Below are 18977 nucleotides of genomic sequence, written 5' to 3'. Positions count from 1 at the left end.
ACATAATAACCAGAACCGATAGGACAGAAAAGCCCCTATCGGTCTGGGAATTAGTGCTAAACCCCTGTCGGGATTAGCGCTAAACTTAACACTCCCACTCAAGCTGGAGCATACACATCACCCATGCTAAGTTTGGTACAACCATTATGAAAACTAGGAGCAAAAAGAGACTTGGTAAACATGTCAGCCAACTAATTAGATGAAGGAACAAAATGGGTCTCGATCAACTTCTTCAGAATAACATCATGAACAAAGTGGCAGTCCACCTCAATGTGCTTGGTCCTCTCGTTGAAGACTGGATTACTAGCAATGTACAACGCAGCTTGGTTGTCACAATACATCTTTATAGGCTTGGTCATTGGAAATCCCAACTCCAAGAGTAAAGACCGGAGCCACATCGACTCAGCAGTGGTATGAGCCATAGCTCTGTATTCTGCTTCGGCACTAGATCAGGCAATGGTAGTCTGCTTCTTGCTACGCCATGTAACCAGATTACCTCCAACAAATGTATAATGACCCGTAGTAGATCTCCGATCACTAGTAGAGCCGGCCCAATTAGCATTAGAATAGCCAACTAGTTCCATATGCCGATTAGGACGATAGATCATCCCTTTTCCAGGGGCACCCTTTCGGTAGCGAAGAACACGGACAACATCCTAATGAGCTTTATGAGGAGACTGCATGAACTGACTGAGGACTTCAACAGCATTGGAGATGTCAGGACGAGTCACAGTAAGATAAATTAACTTGCCAATCAAACTCTTGTACTGATGCACATCCTGGAGAGGTTCGCCATCATTAACACCAAACTTTTGGTGAGAATCCATAGGGATATCAACAGGTCTGGATGCAAGCATACCAGTATCAGATAAAAGATCCAACACATATTTCCTTTGAGACAAACTGATCCCTTTCTTGCATTGGATCACCTCAATCCCAAGAAAATAGTAAAGTTGGCCCAAATCCTTGGTCTGAAAGTGTTGTTGTAGATAAGCTTTCACTTCAGAAATTCTTGCCTCATCATTACCAGTAAGAATAATATCATCAACATAAACTACCAAGACAACCAGTTTATCACTTTTGTGACGAACAAAGACAGAATGATCAGAATAACACTGAGAAAATCCACAAGTAACTATGGTAGCACTAAACTTGTCAAACCATGCCCAAGGGGACTGTTTAAGTCCATAGATAGCCTTGTGTAAGCGACACACACAACCTTTATTCTCCCCCTGAGCAACATAACTAGGAGGTTGTTCCATATACACCTCTTCCTGTAGATCACCATACAAGAAGACATTCTTGATGTCCAACTGAAACAAGGGCTAATCAAAGTTGACAGTAAGAGAAATAAGTAGACGAACAGAGTTTAGTCTAGCAACCGGGGAGAAGGTCTCAAAGTAATCAACTCTATATGTTTGAGTATACCCCTTGGCAATCAGACGAGCTTTCAACCGCTCAACAGAGCCATCAGAGTGGTATTTAACAGTGTACACCCAATGACACTTCTCCAAATCCTTGCTAGTAGGTAAATCTACCAGACTCCAGGTACCATGACTTAAGAGAGCATCCATTTCTACATCCATGGCAGCTTTTCATCCAGGAATACTTATGGCATCAGTATGGGTGCGGGGAATAGGATTAGTAGAAAGAGACAGGGAAAGACCATAGATGGGAGAAGGAAAATGAGACAAGGAAACAAAGTTATCAATATGATACACAACCATAGATTTTTGAGTTCAAGAACGTGTACTTTTCCTCTGAGCAATTGTAAGTCATCAGGCGGAGAGGGAGGAGGAACTTTACCGGAGGAAGGCGGCAGGGGAGGAAGTGAATCAGTTGGAGTATTGGTTTCTCCACTTGGTTGTCCAACCTTCTTCCTGTGCTGATAAACCTGTAGGGGAGGTGAGTCATTGACACTAGGAACATCAGGGAAGGGTATGAGAGAGGGAATGGGTGGAGGAGATGGAGAAGACCCCTCCTTACCAGACTGGGACACCTGAGGAGAAAAAATGATGTGCCCTCGAAGAAAGTCACATTGGCACTAACAAAGTTCCTGTGAGTAATAGGGTCATAGCAGTTGTACCCTTTTTGAGTATGTGAATAACCCAAAAAAATGCACTTAGTAGAGCTAGGAGATAGTTTATCTACTTGCACATGCAAATTATGAACAAAGCACACACACCCAAAGACTCGGGGAGGAACAGAAAAACTTGGCAAATTAGGGAACATAATAGAAAAAGGAGACCTTTCTGAGAGAACTGAAGATGGCATGCAATTAATCAAGTGACATGCAGTTAAAACCCCATTACACCAAAAATGCTTAGGAACATGCATATGAATCATAATAGCTTGAGCTACCTCGAGAAGATGTCGGTTCTTGCGCTCTGCTACCCCATTTTGCTTGTGGGGTATACGCGCAACTAGTTTGGTATATCATTCGATTCATTCCACGGTTGGCACAAAAAATAAAAAATATCATTGTGAGCATATTCTAGAGCATTATCAGAATGAAAAATCTTAATTAAGATACCAAACTGAGTTTTTATTTTATTATAGAATTGTTGAAACACAGATAAAAATTCAGATCTGTCATTTGACATGTGAAGCCATGTAGGACAAGAATGATCATCCACAAAGGTCACAAAATAGCAAAAGCCAAATCTATTACTAATTCTGCAAGGACCCCATACATCAGAATGGATTAAAGAAAATAAAGGCGGACTACGAGATGCAGAGTGAGATGGGAAGGACACACGATGATGTTTGCCAAACTCACATGCCTCACATTCTAACCTAAGGACAGACTTAAAATTAGGAAATAAAAGTTTTAACCTAGACAAAGATAAATGTCCTTAAAGACAATGCCATTGGAAAGGGGTCACATCCCCAACAGTAGTAGCAGCAGCAGAAGAAGAAGTAGGAGAGCCACAGTTCAGATAATATAAATCATCCTTTTCACACCCTCCACCAATCGTCTTCCTCATGTGAAGATCCTGAAAAACACAGTAAGAGGGAAAAAAGGTTACTGAGCAATTTAAAGAACTAATTAGTTGGCTCACAGAAAGAAGACTTAATGGAAATGGCAAAACATGTAACACAGAAGATAAATTTAGAGAGGGGCTAGGAGAGATAGTACCATGGCCTAGAACCAGTGTGGAAGCACCGTTGGCTAGAATAACAGATAGAATTGGTACTAGAGGAAAAGGTCTTAAAAAGTGATGACTTACCAGTCATATGAGCAGAAGCACTTGAATCAATGATCCAGGGGATAAAGGTAGTGGTAAGAAGGGCTGAGGTACCTGCATTAGCTAAGGTGGCAGTGGATGTAGACCCACCATTGGATGTATTAGAGGATGCCTTGAGAGTGTGCAAGTGCCGGAGTAACTGATTGATGTCATCGTGCAGACTGGTAGATGAATCTCCTGAAGAAGGTCTTGGTTTAGCATCAACGGAAGACACTGTGTTAGTACCATCATCTAACACTGCATGATTGGCTAACTGGGTTGCCCACTCTGGCTTTCCATGCTTTGCCCAACAAGTCTCTATAGTATGGTTGGGCTTCCCACAATAAGTGCACTGGCGGGTTGCACGATCAGAAGGTTGTCCACTAGAACCTCGACTAGTCGATCCACGACCCTCCACGACAGCGACCACGTCCACGGTTGGCAAGGAAGGCAGAATTATCTTTGGAAGATTGATCAAATTTAGTTGATGAAGTCATACGCTGCAGTCGCGAATAAGTGTCATTCAGAGTAGGAATAGTATCACCTGCAAGTAAATGACCCTTCACTTCTTTCAAATCATTATTCAAACCAACCAAAAATTTGGAAACAAAAAACTCATTCTGCTAAGCCTTCAATTTGTCAATGTCAATGGTGAAAGGCTGGAAAACATTAAGTTTTTCAACCATTCCCCTGGAAGTACTATAATAATCTGAAAGAGATTTGTCAGACTAGCGAAACTGGAACTTCTCATAAATATCATAGATATGGGTCATGTTATTTTCTTGAGAGTAAGTTTCTTTCAAATTGTCCCATACTCACTTTGCAGTAGAGTGAAACATGACATTGGCAGCGACATTGGTTCCATACTATTCCACAACCAGATTAAAATCAAAGCATTCTCCTTCATCCATTCATTATAACCCTTGTCAGATGAGGAAGGAGAATCAGAAGTAGTATACTTAAGTTTATCTTTGGACATAAGATAAACCTTCACAGATTGAGCCCAAAGTAGGTATCCAGACGTGCCTCTCCACTTTGTCCACCCTATTCTAATTTTTTTGCAGCATCATCCTCTATTTCTCCTTTATTTATGATTGAACCGAAGTACCTACATTTTTCAAACTGAGGTATCCCCCTATCATCAATTTTAACCACCAAGCTTCCAGTCCTATTGTTACTAAAATTAAACATGTACACTTTGTTTTGTTCTGCTTATCTTAAAACCAGTTGATTATAGGTTTAGCTCTATAATTCCAACTTTGGGTTTATCCCTGCTTTTGTTTCATCTGCCAAAAGAATATCACCAACAAAAGCGTACACTTAGGGATCTGATCTTGAATCTCTCATCAGCTCATTTATGATTAGTACAAACCATAGTTGTTAAAGAAGTCGTGGTCTATCTCTTATGTGCGCCCACGATATGCCTTGTTTCCTATTGTGGGTCTATCTCGTGTTTCCTGTTTAGTTTACAATTCTATATCTGTTTTAAGACAAGTACTAGAGTTGTAGTCTGATCAGGATTCGTTTCCTAGTCTGAGAAGGAAGTCTTGTGTTGACACACTACTTCATTATAAATATTAATTGATTGGGGACTGTAGAGGATATCAGCTGTTGTTCTCTCAGCAGTCCTCTCTTTCTCATCTCCTCTCTTCTCTCTCTCAATTACTAGTTTACTACTTTGGTATTGTTTCATGGTTTCAGAGTAGTATAATTAGTAAAAGGTTTTCAAATTCGATTCTGATTTGAGAGTTCCATTAAAGGACTGAAGCTTTTATCTGGTCGCAGCACCTATGCAGCCTGTATCTTTGGTTCCTAGTTAATGACGGCTTAAAAGGAAAACTAGGGCAGCATACTACCTCTGCATGAAGAAATTGGAGCTTGACAGCCAGCATTGATCTATATTCTATATGTGATTTCAGTTCTCTGGGTTTTCTATTCTCCAAATCTAGATCTGCAGTTACATTTTTCTCAGCCATCTGATGTGGCTCATATTTTGAAGCAAGATCAGTCTATATAAAAGGTACACTCGATCCGATTTGTGGGTCCCACCTATGATCTGATTGTGATTAATTTACTCTCTCAACTCTGCTGGTGGATACTCTGTTTTTGAGGATTTTTTTAACTATCTACTACTGCTGTTACTGTGGATCTAGCCACCTGATCGAGCCTACCTTTTGGGGTTCTATTCCTTCTGACACTCAGGAAATTGAAACTACCCAAAATCTGGGTATTCCTTGAAGATATCTGCAGCCGATTGGTACTCTGATTATTTCTACTGCTGCTGTTGTTCTGAAATCAGTATTATTCAACTGATTATCTGCTCTAACGGCTGAGACTAAGCCACCTATTGACAATTTACAAGTTCAGATTACTACTATTAAGCTCTCCAGAGTTTCCAACTACCTTTTATGGGCCCAAGCTGTGCAGCTGTACATATGATCCAAAAGGAAGATGAAATATACCACTGATGATCCACCTACTCCTGATCCTGAAGTTCCAACAATGGTCACCGCCTAAAAGGAATGGATGCGTGAAAACTCCACAATCAAGATATGGTTATGGAACAGTGTTGAACCTTCTATTCCATCCAATGTCACGTTTCACACACTTGCCAGAGGCGTCAGGGAAGATTTACGTGAAAGCTTCTCTCAGGAGAAGAATTTCCTGCATGTATGATATGTATGAGAAGCTGTTTAACTTCAAACAGGGAGACAAGACATTGAAGAATACTTTGCCAACTACAATGGTATTGTTGAAGACCTCCATATTCATCAGCCCTTGACTACTAATCTGGAGCAGTTAAAGCAACAAGGGGTAGTATTTCACGTTGCAAAATTTTTAGCTGGACTTCATCATGACTACCAAAATGTTTAAGAGCCAACCTCTCACGAGGAAGAAGGTTCCTTCTCTTAAATTCTTAATGAGGTTTTCTCTCATATTAATTGTTTGACTAACAAATCTGCTTTTGTTCCCAATCTTGGACGAGGCCATGGTCGAGGTACAGGTAGTCAATCCACTGATAGAACTTCTCGACAGTGCACTTATTGTGGCAGATCGAATCATACTGTTGGTACTTGTGAGGCCAAACCAGGTAAACCTGAATGGGAAAATTGGTTGGTTTATGCATCCATGACTGATACTTCTACTGAGAAAACTACTTCTAGTGACATAATTCATGGTTCTACATCTGGAGCTTCTTCTACAGTATTTGTTCCTCAAGATGATTATAACCAAACGCTCAAGGGTCTTCAACAACTTGAGTCTGCATCTACTTCCACCTCTGCTACTACTTCAGCTCACACAAGTAACTTACCCTTCCATATCTCTAGCTCATCTACCCCATAGATTATTGATTCAGATGCATCTTATCATATGACATGTGAGTCATACTTGTTTTCTTCTATGACTCAAGCTCAAAACTCCTCCCCAGTTATCCTCGCTGATGGTTCTTCTACTCAGTTAACTGGTCATGGTACTATTTATCCTACTTTTGTCATGGCCTTCTCTCTAATTCTTTGTGTACCAAAATTACCCTAAGTTTTTTTTTTCATAGTCAACTTACTAAATCACTTAATTGTTCTGTTACTTTCTACCCTTCTTATTGTGTCTTTCAGGACCTTCAGACAAGGAGGACGATGGTGGAGGGATTTAGCAAGATGGATTATACAACTTGGATGGCACTGGACCTTCTACAGTTGCTACTACTACTACTACTAATATAGGATCTTCTTTTTTCTTTGGCATCTTCGACTAGGTCGTCCCTTGCTATCCAAGATTCAGTTAATGGTTCCTAATTGCAGATTAGTTCCTCGTCTTGAGTGTGCAGCCGACGAGCTTGGAAAACATCATCGTGCATCCTTCCCTATTCGTAGCTTGTCCAGAAGTTCATCTGGGTTTTCTTTAGTTCATTCGGATACTTGGGCTCCTTGTCGAGCTCGTAATAGATTAGGATTTCTTATTCTGTCAGTTTTGTGGATGATTACTCCCGTTTAACTTGGGTTTACCTGTTAAAGGATCGATTTCAATTCCTTACTACGTTCAAAAAAAATTGTTAAGAAATAAAAACTCAATTTAATGTTTTTATTAAAACATTTCGTTTCTAATAATGCCCTTATATATACTCAAACTGAGATATCTGATTTTTTTTAGCTAATGGTATGATTCATCTGACCAGTTGTTCGTACACCCCCCAACAAAATGAGGTGGTTGCAGAGTTTTTAAGGCGGTAAGGCGACGGAGGCGTTTGAGGGTCTTTCGGAGCGCCTTAGCGATAAGGCAGGCATAAAGCGTTGCCTTATCGACTAAAGCGGTCATGTATAATTTTTTTATAAAACCAATCTATTTGGCTCAAATCCTAGTTCAATTCTATTACTCATATGTTAAATAAATATTAAAGGTTCATATTCATACCAATGTAAGATATTCATCAAGAAAACAAATCAATAAAGTAAATAAACTAAGTTCATCTTCATCAATCATCAATCATCATAACATATTAACATATAATATAAATACATAATTATGAAATAAATTTATAAATATAAAGAAAAGAAGACATAAAAAATACAAATATTTATTATACTTACCTCTATGATGCCAAAATAAGTGCCCAAGCCCTAAGGTCATCCACTATATTTCTACTCCTGTCAAAGAAAAATGAAGCTCACCACTGCTGGAGCAAGCTCACCACTGCCAGAGCAAAATGTTCGCCTAGATCAGTGGTTCTTCCTTGTTCCTTGATTCCTTCTCAAAGCCCTTTCTTAAAACCCTTGACAAAATCCAAACCCTGTTTGTGAATCTTGTTTTTGTTTTGTTTGTTTTGGTTATTTTTGGTGGAGTAAAGCTGATCCCATACATCTTAAGTGCTAACAAAACCATATACCTACCAATAAAAAATCTATATTTGGAATCTTCATCAAGTAATTTTAAAATGTGTTTAAAAAAAAAAAAAAAAAAACCATAAGGTGCCACTTCACAGCAGCAGGCAGCAACTCAGCAACAGAACCCAACAGCAGCAAGCACTTTCCCAGAAAAATATGGGTTTCATCCAGAACAGGGAGAAACTCGGAGGTTCAGTATTGGCTGGGCAGAAGGGGCTGAAGCCCTGGTCGAGGGGTCCCCTTGAGGTGGCCTTTAAACCATCCAAAGGGTCTTCAAATCTGCTAGACAAAAGATGAGAAAAGAGCCCTGCCGATTTGAGTTTGAAACCATAAAACCTGCAGTCAATCTGGAGATGCTGAACTGATTCTTTCCAAGCTTCGATCCTCGTGAAGTCTTTTCAAGTAAGCTTAACTTAATCCACACACTCTCCTCACAGCAAGTAATAACCGAAATGAGAGGGGGAAAAAAAAGATATTAAGCAAGATAGATGTGGATGGGAATGCCCATCTCAGCTTGGGTATCTCACCTACAGCCATCCCAGTTGTTTGTCTTCCATTCTCAGGAGAGGGAGCAAGCAATAGCTGTAGCAAACTTCATTAATTCAATTCTGATTTGTCTGCAGAGTCTCTTTATATAGAGGTTTGAAATTACAAAATAGAAGCTTAACTCAAAATAGAAACTAATGCAAAAATAGTAACTACCTCTATACTACCTCTATCTTCTAATTTAAGAAACTAAATAGCAGTTACTAGGGACCTTTTGAAAGTGTAAACAACTAATAAAGCAGGGAAATTAAAGGGTTTCCTATAGGGGTGGGTCGAACTCAGCCCAAAGGCTGGTTCGATGGTAGCTACTTCTGGTTCGGTGGCTGCATCTTCCGCCTATGGTATTGTAACCCATGACGGGAATCTATATCAACTCTCCCCCTCTTAAAATCATTCATCTCTGAAAAATGGATGAAGGACATATAGCGCTTGTAGAGATCCTTATCAAGATGCTGAAAATCATCGGCATGTATCCAAGTGCTATCTTTCTGAGTCGTCCTTTCCACTTGACTAGGAATGAGAAGTAACCCTTACCACCATGACCAGTAGTAAATGTGTTGTCAAGAACATCTTCAATTAGATCATCCTTAGGGGTCACAAATTGGGAAAGTCTCAATGCATGCTCCGTATCTCCGTCATCAGAATAATGGCCCACATAGAGTGTAAGATCAGCAACTTTGAAAACATTGTTGATCTTCATAGTAGGAGGCAACTCCAACAAGTAGGCATTAAGACCAATGCGCTTCAAGATCTTGTAGGGACCCATATTCCGAGGATGGAGGTTGTGCACAGTACCGGGAGGAAAACGCTCTAGTGGAATTCGAACCATAACCATATCACCAAACTGAAACTCCATGTAACGGCGATGCCGGTTAGCATTTGCCTAATATCCTTCATTACTAACGGCTATGCGACGAGAACATCAGCGTGTACCTCCGTGATATGCCTACGGAACTCATCTGCTTCAACACGAACATGGGCATGAGGTGGCATTGGTACCATGTCAATCGGTCTTTGGGTTTGAAGACCAAGAACAATCTCAAATGGTGTACGACCGGTGGTACGGTTGACGGAACTGTTGTATGCAAATTCGGCTATGTCAAGAATAGAAAGCCATGTCTTCTCATAATCACGAACTAGACAACGGAGCAAATTGCAAAGGCTTCTATTCACTACTTCTGTCTGACCGTCTGTTTGAGGATGGAATGCCGTAGAAAACCTTAACTTGGTGTTGGTCTTCAGCTAAAGGGTCTTCTAGAAATAACTTATGAATTTTACATCCCTTTCAGATCTATTGACTGTGGCAAACCATGTATGCGCACTATCTCTTTGAAGAAGAGCTTGGCTATGTGACTTGCATCAAGTGTCTTCCTGCACGGGATAAAATATACCATCTTAGAAAAACGATCCACAACTACAAATATAGTCATACCTCTCCTATGTAGGTGGTAAGCTTGGGACAAAGTCCATACTTATATCTAGCCAAGGTGTATGTGGAATGGGCAGCGGTGTGTACAAACCCGTATTCTTCTTTCTACTTTAGCAAATTGACACGTATGACATCGTTGGATGACATGCTGAACATCCCTTTGCAAATGAGGCCAATAGTATCAATCCACCATCATAGAATACGTCTTGTCCTTGCCAAAGTGTCCACCCATTCTTCCTCCATGTAGCTCTCCATCCAAATGGTGTCATAAAGAGGTATTCAGAATACAAAGACGTGTGCCCTTAAATAGGTATTCATCATGAATGGAATACTTGTCATCTCGACCTCTTTGTTGTAATTCTCCGAACACTTTTGCAAAACCAACATCATTAGCATATTCGCCTTTGATGTGTTCCAGCCATGTGCTTTGTATGGTAAAGGTATTCATCATTAGCACCTTCCGACTAAGTGCATCAGCTACTTGATTCTCTTTTCCAGCTTTGTACTTGAGAGCAAATGCATACTCTTGCAAATAAGAGATGCATTTAGCAATGTTGATTGCTAATGAACTTTTGGGAATGCAAGTACTTGAGTACCTCGTGGTCTGAATAGAGTATGAACTCCTTGCCGATCAAATAGTGTCTCCAATGCCTGAGAATTTGAATAACGGCATAGAGTTCCAAATCATATGTAGAATGCCTTCTTTTTGCATCATTCAACTCTTCACTGTAGAATACAATGGGATGGCTACCTTGCATAAGCACTTCTTCTATCTCAACATGGGATGCATCGGTAGCCACTTCAAATATGAGATCAAAATTAGGTAGTCTAAGCACCGGGGCTTCCGTCATCTTCTGTTTGATTAAGTTGAATGCTTTAGTGGCAGCCGAGGTCCATTGGAATGGCACTTTCCCTCCTTTCGTGCCGTCCGTGATAGGTGCCATAATAGCACTGAAATTCCGTTTTAAACGTCTATAGAACGAGGCAAGGCCATAGAAACTTTGAACCTCCGTCAAAGTCTTAGGAATAGGCCAATCTACCACACTCTTAACCTTCTTGGGGTCAGCTTCTACACCTTGAGAGGACACAATAAAACCAAGGAATATAACCTTGGGCAACATAAAGGAACACTTCTTTCAAATTGATGTAGAGCTTCTCTACCCGTAGTACCCTCATCACACACCTCGAATATTCAAGATGCTCATCTTGTGCTTTGCTATAAATTAAGATATCATCAAAGAACACTACAAGGAACTTGTCAATAAAAGGGCATAGCACATAAGTCATCACTCGCATAAAGGTACTAGGTGCATTGGTAAGGCCAAAGGGCATAACCTTCCATTCATATAGCCCTTCCTTTGTCTTGAATGCCGTTTTCCATTCATCCCTAGGGCGGATCCTAATTTGATGATACCCACTTCGTAGATCAATCTTTGAAAAGATAGTGGCTCCAGTTTGCATGTCCAATATATCTTTCAAACATGGAATGGGAAATTTGTACTTTATCCTTATCATATTGATGGTAGGACTATCAATACACATACGTTATGATCCGTTCTTCTTAGGTGTCAATAGAGCTGGTATGGCACACGAGCTCATGCTTTCTACTTGAAATCCCTTTCGCAAAAGGTCATCCACATGTCTTTTGAGCTTGGCATGCTCGGTGGGGCTGAAACGATAAGTGGGTAGATTTGGTTGATCCAGGCACTAGATTAATAGCGTGTTGTATGTCCCTCAGAGTTGGTAGTTCATCCGTAGCTCATCGGGTACCAAATCTAAAAAATCAGCTAATAAGTCTCTGATGCGTTGAGAATGTGTCACCTCTTTCACCGGTTTAACTTCCTTAGTAACAAGGGCTAAAATCAGTCCGATTTCTTCACTTGTAGCGCATTACTCTCTATGGGCCAACACGCACAATTTCTTATCCACCATGTCTCTTGCTTATATTGCTTTGGATGGTTGCTTCTTTGGGTCAGTAGCTTCTTTGGAAGTGATCTTCTCAATAGTCTTCAGAACATGTTGTCTTCTTACTTAGGCACCCTCAACTTAGCTTTTACTTGAGGTATGTGGAGTGGGTTTTGTTGAGTTTAGCGCTAATCCTGATAGGGGTTTAGCACTAATTCCCAGACTGATAAGGGATTTTCTATCCTATCGGTTCTGGTTATTGTGTTAGGGTTTTGCTGTATAGTTGTGGGGGTATTTTTGTATTTTTGTACTCCTTTTTATTTTATGTTTTAATATCTAAAACAGGTACTAACCTACAATCTATCTATTCTGGACAGATTGCAGGTAACTCCTCCTTTTGGGAGTCTTTCGGTCTTTTCTCTCTCTCTCTCTCTCTTTCTCTTCTTTTCTTCTTCTCTTCTTTTCTCTTTTCTCTGGTTTGTTTACAGGTATTTGGGATTGTAACATGGTATCAGAGGCTCTGTAAGCATATTTCTTTAAAACTGAAAGTAAAATCAGAAATTATTTGTGGAGTGAACTGTTGGGCAGTAAAGAAACAACATACAGACAAACTTAGTGTAACTAAAATAAGGATGTGAAGATGGATGAGTGGTAAAACTAAAGGTGATATAATAAGGAATGAATAAATTAGAGCTAATATAGGAATAGCTTGATGCATGATAAGTTGCGAGGAAATTGTTTGAGGTGGCATGTGCAACAAAGGCTTTTTAGTACTTTAATATGAAGGGGTGACTTGATTCAGATTGAAGGAGCTAAAATGACTCTTTGAGAAGTGATGAGGAAAGACATGCATATCTTAGGACTGGTAAGTGGTAACAAGTATGGCTTTGAATAGCGCTGATTGGAGAAAAAGGATCTATGTGGATGACCCCATTTAGTTGGGATACGACTGAGTTGAGTTGAGTTGAGTTGAGTATCTTAGGTTTTGACTCCATTAAATCTCTTTAAAGAAAAATGGTACCGTTTAATTTAAAAATTTCTAATGAGAGTGTAGACATCATTCTCGTATGGGTATGCTCCCTTCCTAGTCATAATCCCCTTCTTATGTGAAAGGAGGTGATGTTTCATTGGAGGTGACTACTTGTTGGAACTGTTGCGTTGACACTGAAAGGGTTAATTTCTCCGTTTGGAGGCTTAGATGTTCATATGAAGAAGTCTTAGTCTCTGGTTGGGTTTTATTTCTATAAAGTTTATCATTGTATTTCGTAGGACCAATATGGAGAGAACTTTAAAAGATTCGAATATGGGTATAAAGAATAGTATGGACCTTTCTTCCCATCCTTGTTACACTATCTTTTTTGGTTTCCGTTGCCTGTCAAAACCCTGCCCTGCCTTCCAAAAAAAAAAAAGTTGTGTGGAGGAGCTCTTTTGATTTAACAATTGCATGCTTCAGGCTTAGTTCTACTGATTCTGAGTTTGTTGAAACTGAATTTTGGTCATTGAACCTTTAGTTTTTACCAAATTTTGTACTAACTATATTTCCACGAAGGGCTCGTAGAGGATTACTGGCTCCTTTTCATATTTTGCTCAGGGATAATGCTCCCTTTCCCCTCCTTATCTCCCCAATCCCCAAATGCAAGTCTCTCATGCTCACTCATCTTGCTTTTGCAGATGACCTCATGATCTTCTTGAAGGCTGACCCCACTTCCATTTCCTTCATCATGTCCTCCCTCCAGCTCTTCGAGCAACTCTCTGGCCTCCACATTAACCTCCTTAAATCCAATCTCTTTCTTTCCAGAGTCAAACTTTGACTCCTGCTAAGCCCGCCTCCTAGAAATCACTGGCTTCACCCTTGGTTCCTTCCCTATTAAAATTTGGGCCTCGCCCTTATCTCCTCTAGGCTCTCCGCCCATCACTACACCCCTTTGCTCAATCTCTTGAGGAAAAGGCTCCAACTCTGGAAAGTAAAGCTTATTTCCTATGCTGGGTGCCTAGTTCTTATCAAGTCTGTTCTCCAATCCACGTATCTTTACTGGTTGGGTATCTCTGTCCTTCTTGTAGCCATCTCCAAATCCATAGAGAGCCTCCTATGTTCCTTCCTCTGGAAAGGCATGGATCCTCTAAATTACTCCAACCTCTGTGTTGGGCAAAAGTGTATCTCCCTAAATCCGAAGGAGGTCTTGGTTTGAGGAAAATTAATGATGCCAATATTGTGGGCATCCTCAAGTTCATTTGGAAGATCACTTCCAAGCACAACAGTATCTGGGTGTCTTGGGTTTACTCTTCACTCCTCAAGAATGATTCCTTGTGGACTGCCCCCATCCCCTCTGACTCCTTCTGGATCTAGCGGAAAATCTTCCCCTCTAGATCTATTGCTTTGGGTGCTATCTCTTGCACTATTGGAGATGGCTCCTCAACTTCTCTCTGGTTGGACCCTTGGCACCTTTCTGGCATCATCCTCTCCTTGATCACCCCCAAGAATTATCTATTCCTCTGGCCTTTGTAGATCTACCAAAGTTGCCTATCATGTCTCAGGGAGATTGGTACCCTCTCCCTCCTCTCCCCCTCTTGTTGACCTTTGTTTTTCCCTCCCTCCCATTTCCCCTGGCCATCGGGGAAGGCAGGACAAGACCATTTGGACCCCTTCCCCTTGGGTCTATTGACCTCTGCCTCTGCTTGGTATTACACTCGTATAAAGGGTCTTCTTATCCCTTGGCGCAATATAATATGGTTTAAAGGTTATATCCCTTACCCTAGCTGCACTGCATGGCTAATTCTCTCCAATTGCCTCCCTACGCTGTCCTTCCTCATCTATCGGCATATTTGGGTCCCCTATTCTTGCTGTCTTTGTTGGGATGGCGCTAAAGATGCTGACCATCTCTTTTTCTCTCGTCCCTTCTCCTCCACAGTTTTGAAGAGGGTCCTTAGCACCTGTTGGCCTTCCCGTAGAAGAATTTTACCCTTGAGTAGAGAATGGATTTGTGGGTTGACATAAGCTTCGGTGGTCCTACCATTTGTGATACTGCAAGGAAGCTCGATTTTTGTGCTACTATCAACCAATAACTGAATGGAGTGCAATCTTTGTAGATGGACTTCCAATTCCTGCTCTTTCGAAAAGATTTGGAAAGCCATCTACTTCGATGTTAGCTCCAAGCTTGGTTGTCTCTGCCATAGCACGGTCCTTGTTTCTTGGGGTCTCCCCACTTCTATTATCTCCCCCCCCCCCCCTTTGATATATCATTTCGATGTTGATGGGCCTGTTCCTCGCCTTAGTTGTTGTCTTTGTGCTTGTTCTTGTTGGGCCTGCCCCTAGCCCTTTGATTTTCTGCTCCCCCCCCCCCCTCTTATTTTCCCCTTGTATATTCCTCTCCTCCTCGGTAATGAATTTGTTTTTTGTCCAAAAAAAAAAACAATGCTCCCTTTTTTCCTTATGCTGCTTGTATATATAATATATTTTCGTAAATGTAGTTGTAAGTTACTGACAAGAAAAAAATAAGAGAAGATATATCTGGTCATAGATTTGGATTTTGGATGTGCAACCAGCCTCCTACTGTAATTCTATATATATATATATATCTATATATATATTTTATTTTATTTTATTTTATTTTTCAATGGATAAGTGGTTAGAAAAATATGGTAATGGTTCCATTGATTCTCTCCTGGGCTGAGACTTTACAGTTAGTGTCGCCAGCCCCAGGAGAAAGAGTCAAGGCAACCATTGAACCCTGCAACTCTCGAATGGTGGATCCCCTGTTCAGCTGTCCTCCTTGTTCTGGTTCATCAACCAGACCTGAGATCTGCAGATAATGGCTGATTTTGCCATATGTTAAAGGGTTGACAACAAATCTCTTTGAATATAGTCAAATAGAAAAATAGAATCTGTGTTGCCTACCCCATTTGGTAGGGGTAAGGCTTAGTTGAGTTGATGGATTGCAACATTGATGTTATTGTTATTTCACTTCGAACATTCATGCCTTTTCTCTCCATTATATCTTGAAATTCTTTTCTACCAAAGAAAATTATGTTATTGAACTTGTGGTTTGTTCCTTTGGTACTTCTGCTGTTTGCTTTTTATCAATTTAGAATTGGCCTGCATTCTAAGACACCTAGACGAATTTGGATTTCAGGTTGGTTTATTCCCTTGTTATGCATGTGTATAGGACTTTATGGTGGATGTGTTATTCCGATTGCTGGAGAAACCTTATTTAGGGATTTAATAATTTCATTATGGTCGCTTCCCACTAGAATCTAGTGGATTTGAAATTTGGAGTAGCTGATGAAGAAGATTACAGCATATCTCGACGACCGCTTTCTCTTATCTTACTCCCTGCCCACATGGGCAGCACTAATTTCTGCTGCCCTTGTGATTGTCACTGTTTCAATTTCAATGTACCTCATATTCAAGCATCTTTCAGAATATAAGAATCCTGAGGTATTGCTGCAACGTTCTTCATAACATTTTTTTGAGCTATACACGTATTCTTTATATATTTATTTATTTGTCTGGTTTATGCAGCGGACTAACAGGTTTTGATCTTTGCCTAACAGGAACAGAAGTTTCTGATTGGTGTTATCTTAATGGTTCCTTGCTACTCCATTGAATCAGTAAGCTTTTCCTACTGTAGAACATATTAAGTCTATTGAAATTTCATGCACATATTGAGAACTTCTCATTGAGTGCACTGTTTCCTAGAATGTACTCTTTTGAACAGTCTATGGCCTGAACAATTTATCATTATCTATAGCTCACTACACTTACTTGCTTGAATATAAATTCAACTATTTTATTTTCAGTATAATTACGTTGAACACTGGCTGTTACTGGGGGGGGGGGGTGTGAATCGGTGAGTTTCAACTACAAACCACCTTGCAAACACATAGCCGCAGCTCGCAATCATTGGATTACCACTTACCAGATCAGAGACCGGCCCCTTCAAGGTGGCACAATAATATATATGCACGCACGTCTGCCTTGGGAAAGTAAATGCAGATGGAATATAAACATCACACAGCCACCACAGAGCACACCCACAATACCAGTTATTTATGTGGTTCGTAGGCTTCGTATATGCTCAATACACTACTGCTTTGGTCAGCAACAACTGATAAGGAGCAACTCAGCAACTACACTTGATTTACCCAGCATATAACTAGGAGGGAGCTACGACGCCAAGCTTTAGATACTACAACTACCAGGGAGCAACAACCCCCATATATCCAACACCCACTGAACACCCCAGTACAATAAAAAGAAATGGGCTTATACCTACAATGCAAGCACAAGCTAGTCTAGTTTTTCATCAATACATCAACCTACATCTAGCACATAAAGATTAGAATAATAAAAATGAACCAAACTACAATGGGGCTGTTGCTTTGTTTTGACTCATTGTACTCTGGGAAGCCTTAGAGTCTCCCATCGTTGCTATCATGGCCATTGGAATCTTCAAGTAACTCTTTGATAAGAGGAACTTCGATCTTTAAGGAGACCTTTGCTTTGATAACAAGTGCCTAGCACATTTGGTTCCGTGTGGAGCGTTAAAGCCCATCCTACCAGGAAGTCTTGGGCAAGGATTAAAGTATCAGTATCAGTTGCCGTATTGGTCGGCCAAAATTAAGATACGTATCTGAGGGTATTGTATCGTATTGGAGATCCACTAAGATACGCATTGCATAAAAAAAAGGTTTAAAAAGCTATATATAATATTATGCATAAACACTAAAATGAATAGTATCGCACTGAGAATCCAAGGATTGTAGTAGTTGTTTATGAGTGTAATATGGATTCTCAACCTTGCTTTTCACTTTAGTTAGAGAGAAAAATAACTGGCAACAAATTTGGAAAAAAAACCCCTCTAAAAAAATTGTGTTTTGCTGAGAAATGACCCATCTTGGCCATTATATGACCGTAGCGCACCATACATACCGAGACATACATTTCACCTTGATTTTTAAATTTCCATAGAGTATCGATATATATTGATTGGTATCAATTTGTATCGGTATGTATGGTACGATACATATCTATGCAAAATGATTTTAAATTTTCCATGTAGCGTACCAAAGGGAACCGATACTGATACGGTATGATATGTATCGATACTTTAAACCATGGTCTTGGGTTCAAGCCTCCTAATTCTCACCTTTCTCCTCCACTTCCCAATAGAATATGATAGAGTAGGTACTGATTAAAAAAAAAAAAAAAAAAAAAAGAAAAAAAAGAAAAAAAATGAAAAAGAAAAAAAAGATAGACCTTTGCTTGTGGATCCCTTTCTTCTCTTCTTTTCTTTTGCAAAAACCGTCTTGATTTACATAAAAGCTCAACCACCAAAACTTCTAGTCTTCAATGATGCAATGAATCACTCAAGAATGGTAGGTAGAGTGAATTTAAGCAAGGAACCCTAATCTCTATCTCTCTTCTTTCTCTTCTCCTCATTCTTCCCTCTTCTTCACTAGGGGTTTTTATATTTTCTCTTAGAAGTTCCAAGTGTTGGAAACACTAAAAAAATCAATTATAAAGAGCCCCAACCTGAAGCCAAAAAGAACTAGGTTGAAGCACTTGTGGTTCGACCATATTCTAATGTAAGATTAGATCACAAGGGACCTAATCCCAGGCATGATCTGGAAACCTGGGCTGAAATAGCATAAAATTGAGAACTCACAAACCATAGCTCAGATGGAGCTGAAACTTGGAATACTTGAAGGTCCTATATGGATCAACAAACCCTCAAGATGAGACAATGCCCCTGGTTGAATTTAGAGATATGCTGTCGACATGAATTAGGAAACTTTTGATCACTCTTCTGAAACTACGGTTCTTGGTTTCGGATGATCCGTCCAAATTTGAGTGAAGATCCTTCGCGTTCCTAACTATCCTTTAAAAGATGAGTCTGAACTGATGGCTGGTTGGGAAGTTATGCTTGAAGAATGAAAAATGAAACTTTATGGAGTTTTGTAGTAGCAGCAGCTATAGGCCTTGAATGGTCT

At 40.1% G+C, this 18977-nt stretch overlaps 1 pseudogene; it reads left to right on the top strand.

Moving 5' to 3' along the window:
• LOC122072629 overlaps window positions 1–18977 on the top strand; it is a 147836-nt pseudogene that overhangs the window by 29799 nt on the left and 99060 nt on the right.

The sequence above is a fragment of the Macadamia integrifolia genome, chromosome 3 (assembly GCF_013358625.1).
Source record: "Macadamia integrifolia cultivar HAES 741 chromosome 3, SCU_Mint_v3, whole genome shotgun sequence".
Taxonomy (NCBI): domain Eukaryota; kingdom Viridiplantae; phylum Streptophyta; class Magnoliopsida; order Proteales; family Proteaceae; genus Macadamia; species Macadamia integrifolia.
The sequence above is the reverse complement of the archived record's forward strand: the minus strand, read 5'-3'. Positions and strand labels throughout refer to the sequence as shown.